Source organism: Leptopilina heterotoma, unplaced genomic scaffold (assembly GCF_015476425.1).
Source record: "Leptopilina heterotoma isolate Lh14 unplaced genomic scaffold, ASM1547642v1 Lhet_402, whole genome shotgun sequence".
Lineage (NCBI taxonomy): Eukaryota > Metazoa > Arthropoda > Insecta > Hymenoptera > Figitidae > Leptopilina > Leptopilina heterotoma.
In genome coordinates this window covers 526,432-539,233 of record NW_025111066.1, presented here as the reverse complement: position 1 = coordinate 539,233, position 12,802 = coordinate 526,432, and the positions used below count along the sequence as shown (strand labels likewise).

The following is a 12,802-nucleotide window of genomic DNA, read 5'->3' as shown; positions in this document are numbered from 1 at the left end:
GTTGACAATTATGATGAAAGCATGTCTTCCAGTATTTTTCTTACTAGTTAGTAGAGCAGACAACTTTACCATTCTTAAAATTGAAAATACGCTGTAAATTTGGGTGGTTCAATGATGCCGCACTCACTGTATACATATGACATTCACAAAACAATTGTTCATTATAAATTTATGTAAGATTTAAAATTCTTTATCACATCGGAATATTGAAGTTGACACCCTAAGCGAAATAAATCACAAGTTTACTAATTTTTAAAACTTTCTATTAAAAAAAAACTTAATTATATTTCCACGAAATTTTTTGTTTTGTACGCGATAAACAGTTTTTTTTAGTTTTTCTTTCTAAATAATAAACCTACGTGCCTGAAATTTTTTGACATAGTCTGTTTTGGTAAAACTAACTTATATATTAAATAAGAACAAATTTCACTTAGTCATTTCTCAGTAAAAATTGCTAATGTTTTTTATAAGCCTTGCTATAAAATACGTCTTATCTAAAGACTATACTAAGCTTTTATTAAGCTTTTCGTCGTTAGAATTGCCTTTTTGTTTTATTACATTTTCTTAGAGTCTAATATAGAAAATTATTTTTTTCAGAATCAGATAAAAGGGCGAGGAAACTTTTGGGAGAAAAAAATGTAAATTTTTAAATAAAAGAAATGTTTATATGTAAATAAAATTTACATGAAAACAAAAAAAACTCTGCGTTCTTATATTACTATTTTAAATTAAGTATATGTAATTACTATGTATGTTTGTACTCATTACAATAGCCATAGTAATCATTACAAAAAGTGGTCATACATCCTAAGACCTAACTGTAATATAGAATATTATAATCATTAAGAATAAATTTTATTCCGTGTAGTCAAGTTACGTATAAATCTCACTTGAATTTCATGTCGAATTTTGTTTTCGTTTTTATATGCATTTAATACCAGTTCTCTAACAAAAATTCATGTGAATTTAGTACAAACTAGCTGTCGTACCCGTCTTCGACGGGTTTTAGTTTCTACCAATACATTTAACAATGTTTCTACCAATCTGGAAAATCAGAAAAAGCCGAAAATTTAATTTGACCGGAAAATTAATAATTAGTTACCAATAGCTATTTCGGTAGTATAATATTACTATTTGAATAGTCTCCACCTTTTAGCAAAAAATAAAAAATTATCAAAAATTCGAAAAACCCAATTTCTTAAAATTTAAAATTTTTTGCTTCGCTTTTATATCATTAAGCTTAATTATTTTTGTGCTCTTCAAAAATAATTTACTTATTTAAAAATCTTCAATGTTTGGTAAAAAATCTAAAATTATGGAAAATTAGCAAACATTCAAAAAACCGAATTTCTTTAAATTCAACATTTTCCCTTCTTTTTATGGCATTTAGCTTTATTATTTTTGTGCTCTTCAAAATTATTTTACTTATTTAATAGTCTCCATTCTTTGGCAAAAAATCTAAAATTATGGAAAATTATCATACTATCTATCTATATATGGGGCATTCCACGCCAAGTCGGACACCTTTTGACTTTTGCATCTCCGATTTTTTTTAAATATTTTTTTTCTTTTAGTGCTCGTTGAAATGAGCTACCATGATTTTTTTCAAATTTTTTCATTAAGCGGTTTAAGAGACACAGGTTTTTGAAAAATCACGTTTTTTACGTAAATTTTTTTCTGAAATGCTTATAACTCGGACAAAAATTGATCAATTTTGACGTTCGATATATGAAAATTTTTGTTTTTACACGTAGTTTTTGATAAAAATATTAAAAAAATTTTTTTTTAAATTTACCAAAAAAATTTTAAATTTTAAAAATAAAATTTAATTTTTAAGAATGTATGTATCGATCGATTTTTTTCAAAATTTTTTGTAAGAAACTGGTACTAAATTAAGAATTTTTAAGCCTAGTCTGATGATGGGCAAACGATGGGATCTATTTGTTTCTGATTTTTCAATTTTTATATTTATAGCTAAAAGTATGAAAAATGAATTACAAGACGTTCAGGATATTAATTACTTTATTGTAATTTTGAGAAAGCATATTCATATGTATAAAAACATTTAATTTCGTGACCGTTTAAATATTTTAAAGGTTTGAGATGTAGCGGATGAACGCAGCGCGTAAAATAGAAAAAGGCCAACGCACAATGAAATCTTAAGACGTGAACTTATAACAAAACAATGAGATAGAAGAGGACAGGAGCTTTGTCTGTCCTTCTCTATCGCATTCTTACGATAATTCATTCATTTTTCATACTTTTAGCTATAAATATAAAAATTGAAAAATCAGAAACAAATAGATCCCATCGTTTGCCCATCATCAGACTATGCTTAAAAATTCTTAATTTAGTACCAGTTTCTCACAAAAAATTTTGAAAAAAATCGATCGATACATACATTCTTAAAAATTAAATTTTATTTTTAAAATTTAAAATTTTTTTTGTAAATTTAAAAAAAAATTTTTTTTAATATTTTTATCAAAAACTACGTGTAAAAACAAAAATTTTCATATATCGAACGTCAAAATTGATCAATTTTTGTCCGAGTTATAAGCATTTCAGAAAAAAATTTACGTAAAAAACGTGATTTTTCAAAAACCTGTATCTCTTAAACCGCTTGATGAAATAATTTGAAAAAAATCATGGTAGCTCATTTTAACGAGCACTAAAAGAAAAAAAATATTTGAAAAAAATCGGAGATGCAAAAGTCAAAAGGTGTCCGACTTGGCGTGGAATGCCCCATATATTTTGCCAAAAATCCCTATTACAGATAAATCTAATTTTATGTGTAAGACGAGTAAGTGTATCTGTGTGAATGGAGTATTAGTGTGTGTTGTGACACGTAAGATCTTTACTCACTACTCGGTGATTCTTCCTTGGTAATACGAATCCAATGAATGTGTTTTGTCTTTATACCCGCTTCACGATGTTCTTCCGAAAAATTCAGGAAATACCAAATCTAGGTTCACTAGATTGATATTTTGCTGGGAACTTTAATATTCTTTTTAAGTTGCACAAAGTTTAAGATCTGAACCTCGTAAATAAAGGTTGTCTTTTAATATATATTTGAAATTAATATTATTTATACTTTAATAGCTTTACTTTTTTTCCTTTTTGATATAAGAGTCTTTTTTACTTTACTTTGATCACTTTAATTTCTTTCATATTTCTCTCACAAATTCCTTTATGTTTATTCTTTATAAATTTTTATATTCAATTTCATTTATTTTATTTTCAATATTTTCTTTTATTTCTTTTATCTTTTTAATTATATCACTTTATTTTATTCTTTATATTTCAAATATATATTTTTCAATTCAACCTTTTTTTATTTTTATTTATTTATATTTTTCTCAATTAAATTCAATTTTCTTAACAAACTTCTTATTAATTTCTTTAAACTTCTGAGATCCTTTTTATACAAACACGGCCAATAGCCGGACTTAGGCTTGCCTGGCCTAAAAATGCCGGCTACAACTACAGGCTACAACGGCCTGGACTAAACTGCGGGCCCAAACTGCCCGGGCTAACTGCCGGCTACAACGGCCTGGCTTAAACTGCCCAGATTTCCCAGTGTCAATCAATTTTATTGAAAGACGATTTAGTGGGGAAATCGTATGTTAAGTTTATTGCACTTGACTGTTGCCAAGCCAATTCTGCAAGCTTGCAGATTTAGGCAGTGGCGCGATCCGAGTTCAGTGACTTAGATGCACCACTCCTTATATTGAGCAATTTACTTTTCATATTTTCTGACTATTCCTCAAAAGGGTCAATAAACTGTTTGTCCAAGAAAAGGAATTTATTAAGAAATACCGTGTTTTATTCTTAGGTTTTTCACTTCAAATTGTGAAACTTAAAGGAATGTTAAATTCCATTAAATCTATTATTTACATAAAATTAGATTTTTATCCGATTAAAATACTTTAGATTTAAATATTCAAAAAGAAGAATGTCCCTTTTGTGAAATTACAACGGGTTGTACTTTGTGTAAATGTTTTTGTGATGTTTAACAAAATCTCATGTTGCGTGTAATTGTAACTTCGAGAGTTTTTGAGAAATGCTTATTATTATTATATTATATTCAAATATTTATTAAGTCATTCTTTAAAATATTTTTATTTAAAGAAAAGGAAATTATTTTATATTTATATAGCACATTGAATAATCATTACTAGAAATATTTTAATTATTATTATATTAAAGATATTTCTTTTAATTTATACTTGAATAAATCGATGTTGATAAAATATTCTACAATGTTTGAGTAAATGTTCTTTCATGCAAGCCTTATCTGCCTGATAAAAATGTTAGAATCCTTTACCGTACCGAAATTGAGATTTGAATCCAAATATCTTAATTTCAGTACGATAAAAAGGGTTCTAAAACTTTTACAAGACAAAAGGTTTGCATCGTTTGCAAAAAGCAAAATTTACTAAAAATTTGAAAAATATTTTATCAAAATTGATTTCTTACAAAAGTGAGAGAACTACCTTAATAAAAATAAAACATATGGGCAATTCCACGCAAGATTTACCTATTTATACCTTATAATATACAGAAGATTTTCCAAAAAGTTTTGGAGTGGGCCGACGCGTTTAATGAGTTGTACAAAATTTTCAAAAATCACGTGCAAGGTGCTCGCGTTCTACGAAACTCCTCACAATGGAATTTTTTTACAATTTACTTCTCAAAAAATGTCTACAGACTAAAATTTTTAATCCATTCGAGTGTTTTTTGTTTTAAATAAAAGGAGAACAATTTCTGAAGATATCTCTCCATGCAAACCTAAAAATCTTCAATTGTTTATAATTTTTTTTAAAAACAAAAAGTTAACAAATTAATTGTGTAGTTTCCTTTAAAAATGAAAGATTATTTTCTTATTTTGCTACTACACATGTCCTGAATCAGATTCAATTAATATAACATACGACCACCAAATAAATAGTAAAACATAAAATAATTTATCTAAACTGTTATAAACAATATTAGTTAAGAAATAGTTAACTTTGGTTCCTCTCCATAAAAAAACTTTGTTCTTTCATATTCATATTGTACTCTAGGTTCATTTAATGAATACATCTCCCTTTCGTTAAAAAACAATTTTTAATTGTTATAAACAATAATAGTTAACAAATAATGAACTTTGGTTCCTCTGCACCAAAAATTTTTTGTTAAATAATAGTGAACGTATGAAATAGTTTGATCAATAACTATAAACAATTTAATTTATATAAATTTGTATTAAATGTTTTTTTCTTTCTTTGTGTTTTTGAAAATTTAAATAAAAAAATTAATTAAAATAAAATAAATGCAATTAATATATATTTTACATTAAAATGTTTATTGTTTTATTTTGACACAAACATTCTTTGTAATAAACTTCAATGAAAAATATGAAAAAAATTCTTTTTGGTGCAGAGGAACCAAAGTTCATTATTTGTTAACTATTATTGTTTATAACAATTAAAAATTGTTTTTTAACGAAAGGGAGATGTATTCATTAAATGAACCTAAAGTACAATATGAATATGAAAGAACAAAGTTTTTTTATGGAGAGGAACCAAAGTTAACTATTTGTTAACTAATATTGTTTATAACAGTTTAGATAAATTATTTTATGTTTTACTATTTATTTGGCGGTCGTATGTTATATTAATTGAATCTGATTTAGGACATGTGTAGTAGCAAAATAAGAAAATAATCTTTCATTTTTAAAGGAAACTACACAATTAATTTGTTAACTTTTTGTTTTTAAAAAAAATTATAAACAATTAAAGATTTTTAGGTTTGCATGGAGAGATATCTTCAGAAATTGTTCTCCTTTTATTTAAAACAAAAAACACTCGAATCGATTAAAAATTTTAGTCTGTAGACATTTTTTGAGAAGTAAATTGTAAAAAAATTCCATTGTGAGGAGTTTCGTAGAACGCGAGCACCTTGCACGTGATTTTTGAAAATTTTGTACAACTCATTAAACGCGTCGGCCCACTCCAAAACTTTTTGGAAAATCTTCTGTATATTATAAGGTATAAATAAATTTAAAAAAAAAAGGGGGTCCAAAGTTAAAAAAAAATTAATTTGTTTATAAAAAAAAATTTTTTTTAATAAAAAATTAAAAAAAAAATTTTTTTTTACATTTCTTAAAAGTTGAAAGTAAACTAAAACTTTCATTCCTTGACAAGTTTTTTCTAAACTCAATATTTTCAGACTTATAAGCTACTGAAAATATGTCTACAGTTACAAATCCAAAATTTCGAAAATTCATAACTCGAAAATTTGGGCGATTAAACAAAAATAAAATAACACGTATTTCTTTTTTTTCCATATAGATTGAGAAAAAAATATGTTTAACCGAATTCTCAAGGTCATAGGATAATCTTGCGTGGAATTGCCCATATATTTATAAAATTACTTACAATTAATTTTTGTGTGTGAGCTTTTGAAATTTTCAACTCTTTGAAGCAGATGCTAAAGGTAGGAGCAGGAATTCTGAATTCTTTGAAGCAGATGAATGCAAGTAAAACACTTCTTCAAAACTTAGCACCACAAAGATGAGATAAATTACAATATTTTTTCACTGATTTTAAAGTAACATCAAAAACTTTTGAAAGTAAATTGATTTTGCTTTTACACTTCTGACACTTTGACACAACAGGGCTTTCTGGTTCAACTCTAAGAATAACCTGTAAGCTCTAGGACAAGAGGATCAACTGAGCAATTCTTTACTTGAAATTCAGAACGTAGCCTTGAGTGTCATTAGCACCCTACCCCTTCCCTTGTAGAAGATGAAGGACCCACCCCTTGTGCTGGGTTGGTCCAGGCGGGCCTTTTGGGCAGTATAGGTGTGGCCTAAATCAACAGAGTTGATTTAGGTGGACAATTTTTTTCCATCTGACGTACAACCGAGTTATACTGTATATAAGTGTATATACAAAATAAATAACTTATTCAATAATAAAATTTAATTATATATATATATATATATTTCTGTAATAGATAGTAAGATAAATATACAATTAGTTATAATATTATAATATATAAATAAATTATAATAATAAAATTTAATAATAAATTTCAATTAAAATAAAATTGTATTAAAACATAAGCAAAAAAAAGTTGAATTATACTTTCCCCAGTAGCACGTAATATTACAGCGATATTGGGAACATTGCCTTAACATTACCAATATTGCCTTAATGTTGTGACATATTGCTGGAATGTTCCCAATATTACGTGCTACTTGGGTTTAAATTTGAATCAATAAAATACCCCTGACAGTTAGTAAAATATAATTGACTCGCTGTCATTTTGGTGGACGATTTTTCTTTATTTAAATCTGTTAATTTTATGACTAATTGTCATTAAAAATTCATTGCTTCTTAAGTATAGAATTTTACTGATTGCCAGTAATTTTTTTGCTAAATGAACCAGTTAATCTATTTTATCAACTCTCTAAAATTGAATTAGTAAAAATTGTTACTAATTTTGAATTAGTAAGGTTTACTAATAAGTTAGCAGAAATTACTAATTATTAGTAAAATTTACTAATTTAAAAGCAGAAAGTCAATCACCAATAGTAAATCACTATAATTCTCAGTGAATACCTTTTAACAATCAGTGAAAATTAAATGATTCTCAGTGATTTTATCAGTAATTTTTCACTGATTTAAATTTAATGTGATAAATTATCTGAAATAGTGATTTCATTGCAAAAAGAGGTGTCTTATTTTGCAGTGTTTATACTGAATTAATGAAATTTCACTAATTAATTACACAAATACACATTTTAAATCAGTAACATACTTGTCGTTGGGGATAATCAGTAAAATTTCGTTAATTCAAATTTATAAAGTATAATGTAAATGTCTTTTTTAATATATGATTAAGTTAATGGAATAATTGATAATTAGTTAATAGGTACCTAATAAATTCACAAAAGTTGTCAATGATTGAATTTAAAAGTAAGTCGAAAAAATTAAGATATAGTGTTTATTATTAGAGAAATAATTTAATCTTAAGAAAAATAAGAGTGTTTTTTATATTAATTATAAACACTATACAAGAAAATATCATATATAGTATGCGTTTCACATAATGTATAATATAAAACATGTCAGAATAAAATTTGATTAACTTTTAAATGTCGAAATTTTTCAGAAAAATAACAATATACATCAACAGAAATCTACTATAAAACCTATACTATATAAGTTTACTACTATTTTATTAGGATTTACTTTACATTTTTTAGATTTGTGACACTAAGAGCTACTGTTTTCTTCATTTTTATAAATCTACAAAACTATTTAAAAAACTATTATTAAAATTTTTATCAATTAAATAATAATTGATAATAATTGATCAATTAATCATAAATAAATTTACAAACAAATAAATTCTTACTAGACACAAAATTTATGCTTTGTAAGTAATAAAAATACTTTTAAGAAAAGGTTAAAAATAATATTCCGTTGTAATATTTAAAATAAAAATGGTTATAATCAATAATAAGCTACAGTGATAAATATATATATATATATATATATATATATATATATATATATATATATATATATATATATATGGGGCATTCCACGCCAAGTCGGACACCTGTTGACTTTTGCATCTCCGATTTTTTGCAAATATTTTTTTTCTTTTAGTGCTGGTTGAAAGGAACTTCCATGATTTTTTTCAAATTTTTTCATGAAGTAATTTAAGAGATCTGGGTTTTTGAAAAATCACGTTTTTTACATAAATTTTTTTTTTAAATGCTTATAACTCGGACAAAAATTGATCAAATTGGACGTTCGATATATGAAAATTTTTGTTTTTACACGTAGTTTTTGATAAAAATATTAAAAAAAATTTTTTTTTAATTTACCAAAAAAATTTTAAATTTTAAAAATAAAATTTAATTTTTAAGAATGTATGTATCGATCGATTTTTTTCAAAATTTTTTGTAAGAAACTGGTACTAAATTAAGAATTTTTAATCCTTGTCTGATTGTGGGCAAACGATGGGATCTATTTATTTTGTAATTTTTAATTTTTGTATACGCAGTGAAAACGGTAGGTAGCCAAATGCGTAACTTGACATTTGACCAAATCACGCAAATTTTTCAAACCAAAACTGTTTTCAGACTGAGTCTCTCCGAACTTAACCTTCTTACTGTTTAAAAAAGTGATTTGATCAAATTGCAAGTTAGGCATTTGGCTACCTACCGTTTTACAAAAATTAAAAATTTCAAAATAAATAGATCCCATCGTTTGCCCACAATCAGACAAGGATTAAAAATTCTTAATTTAGTACCAGTTTCTTACAAAAAATTTTGAAAAAAATCGATCGATACATACATTCTTAAAAATTAAATTTTATTTTTAAAATTTAAAATTTTTTTGGTAAATTAAAAAAAAAAAATTTTTAAATATTTTTATCAAAAACTACGTGTAAAAACAAAAATTTTCATATATCGAACGTCCAATTTGATCAATTTTTGTCCGAGTTATAAGCATTTAAAAAAAAAATTTATGTAAAAAACGTGATTTTTCAAAAACCCAGATCTCTTAAATTACTTCATGAAAAAATTTGAAAAAAATCATGGAAGTTCCTTTCAACCAGCACTAAAAGAAAAAAAATATTTGAAAAAAATCGGAGATGCAAAAGTCAAAAGGTGTCCGACTTGGCGTGGAATGCCCCATATATAAAATCAGATTTTTGTCTGTACATTGCTCAGAACTTTAAATTTCGCAAATAATTATTCGTTTAAGGCATCAAGGATTCCAAATATACCAATAAAAAATTTCGTGTATGTATGTATGTATGTATGTATGTATGTATGTGTGTCGGTATGTCACAGAATCTTTGTTCGCGCATCACTTAAAAACGGCTAAACCATTTGAAACCAAATTTGGCAGAATGTTAGACCTTGGACCAAGGAAGGTTTATAAATTTACAGATTTAAAAAATATTAATTAGAACGGGAGATATTCAATTTTTTCGAAAATTTCAAAAACCAAAAATTTTCAAATTTTACATTTTTTTAAAAAATGCTTTCAAACTTTCTATAATTAAGTATAACATGTTATTTAGTCACATTTTAGAATAGTTTTGCCAAAAATAATGTCCTATAACTAAGATGTAAGTATAAAATTTTTTTTAAAAAATTCAAAAAATCGAAATTTTTCAAATTTTATATTTTTTTAATGAATTTCTTTTAAACTCTCTATAATTGAGTATTACATGTTATTAAGTCAAATTTTAGCATAATTTTTCCAATAATACTGTCCTATAACTAAGATGTAAGTATAAAAATGATTTCGAAAAATTCAAAAAATCGCAAATTTCCAAATTTTATATTTTTTAATGGACTGCTTTTAAACTATCTATAAATAATCATTACATGTTATTTAGTCACATTTTAGCATAGTTTTTCAAAAAATAATATTTATTTATTTATTCTAATTTACACGGGAAAATCCCTTTCGTACAGAAGTACTTATAACCTATAGATATTAATTTCAATCAAATGCAAACGCTGGCATACAGTTCATACAGTCATGAAAATATGATTTCTCAAGCTATTAATAAATGTAACCAGAGGCACACCGTAGAAATCTAAAACATCGTGATACTCATTAGCCTCTCTAGTTAATCTAGCGATCACTGAATTTAGTATAAAACTAGTTTTATGAAATGACTCCTTGAATAGAGTCGGATTTCTGGAAGGTTTAAATGGAACTGCAAAATTTAATAAAGATAATAAAGGTGAGCAATTTATAATACCGTTGATTATCTTATACAAAAAAAGTAAGTCTGAAAAAAGAAATCTTTTCCTTAAAAGTGGTATTCCCAAAATCCGTCTCAACTCAGAATAGTCATGACTATAATAATCAAACGACATTCCAGTCTGCCTCGCAACAAAACGCATAAACTTGTTTTGTATTCTTTCTAATTCTATCATAAGATAATCTTGATAGGGTGACCAAATGATTGAGGCAAACTCAATAATTGATCTTACCAAAGAAAAATACAAAATCTTCATTGCTAGTATGCTCTTAAAGCGAGTCGCATTTCTGGTAATAAAGCCCAAGGTTCTGGTTGCTTTATTAATGGTTAATAAAACATGGGATTTAAAATTCAAAGATGCATCAAGCAAAACACCCAGGTCCCGAATCATGGAGACCCGTGAAAGAATTCTATTGCTTATAGTATAATTATATTTTAATAGGTCAGAGTTTTTTTTAAACGAGATAATGAAACATTTATTATTGTTAAATAAAAGCTTATTTCTAAATGACCATCCCACTAGTTGATTAAGATCTGATTGAAGATTATAAAGGTCTTGATTACAGGTAATTTTATTAAAAATTTTAAGGTCATCTGCAAATAAAAGAAATAAACTATGTTTTATAGAAATCGGTATGTCATTTATAAATAATAATAAAAAGAGAGGTCCAAGATTCAAGCCCTGCGGTACTCCAGAAGTTATTAAAAAAGGATCTGAAAAATCATGTTGAACACGAACAGATGAATAACGATTATTCAGATAATCTTTTATCCATACAATGAACTCACGAGAAAATCCCAATGCTTCCAACTTAGCCAGCAAAACTACATGATCAACCTTTTCAAATGCCTTAGCAAAATCAGTATATATCGCATCAACCTGAATACCCCTATCAAGATTTGAAGACACGAAGTTAGTAAACAAAGCCAAATTAGTCAATACAGACCTGCGCCTCATAAAACCATGCTGCTCATCTATAATAAGATGCTCCACCTGATTATAAATTATATCATAAACTAGGCTTTCGAAAATTTTAGCTAAAGAGATCAAAAGCGTTATAGGACGGTAATTAGTTATATTTTTCTTATCATATTCTTTATAAACCGGTACTATAATACCTCTTTTCCAAACAAGTGGAAATACTCCACATTTCAATGACCGATTAAAAAGAATAAATAACGGCTCAATTATAATATCTTATAACTAAGATTAAAGTATAAAAATGTTTTCAAAAAATTTTAAAAATCACAAATTTTACATGTTTTGATGATTTGCTTTTAAACTCTGTATAATTGAGTGTTACATGTAATTTAGTCATATTTTAGCATAATTTTGCACAAAAAATGATATGACTAAAATGTAAGTATAAAAATATTTTCCATATCAAAAAATCGAAAAAATTATAATTGTTATTAATTACTATCAAGTTTAATTCAGTAGTATTTTTGGGGTTATTTTTATTTTATGAAAATACTCTTTTTTAAGAAAATATGTTATATACCAGTACCAGTCTTTGACGGGATTTAGTTTACCATAATAGAATTGACAGAGTGTCTACCGAATTGCGCGGGGAAACCGATAAATAGACGGGAGTTTAATTTGACCAGGAAAAACCGGGAATTTTCTTAACAAATTAAAATAGTTTTATTATATTAATTTGATTTTAAAAACTGCTTTTTACTTTAATTTTTATTGTCTAATTGTCTAATTGTGACACAATTATTTATAATTAGCCTCTTCTTTGACTCCAAAAGCTGGTGTAAATTTAGGATTAATTTTTAATACATTAATTGCAGTACTACAAACGCACAAAGTACTACAAGTTGCCAAATACTGTTCCTGAATATCAAATTTGATAGAAAAAAATCTGTCACTGATTGAAATAGTAATATTTTCCTCACGAAATAGTTAATGGTAACTAATTATTAGTTTTTCCCAGTAAAATTTAATTCCCGGCTATTTCCCGGTTGGTAGACCATGTTGAAGTCCACAACGTTGATCAACGAAAAAAAA

General features: G+C 26.0%; 1 protein-coding gene and 1 long non-coding RNA gene across 2 annotated transcripts in view; both read left to right on the top strand.

Moving 5' to 3' along the window:
* The window catches only part of LOC122506281, a 30,296-nt gene extending 29,596 nt beyond the window's left edge, over positions 1–700 (top strand). Inside the window, exon 4 of the long non-coding RNA XR_006301989.1 lies at positions 598–700. This is a non-coding gene — a long non-coding RNA (uncharacterized LOC122506281). The remainder of the gene's footprint in view (positions 1–597) is intronic.
* Positions 1–12,802, top strand: part of LOC122506280 (ADP-ribosylation factor-like protein 3) — a 128,126-nt gene that overhangs the window by 86,911 nt on the left and 28,413 nt on the right. The gene's annotated exons all lie outside the window — the stretch shown is intronic.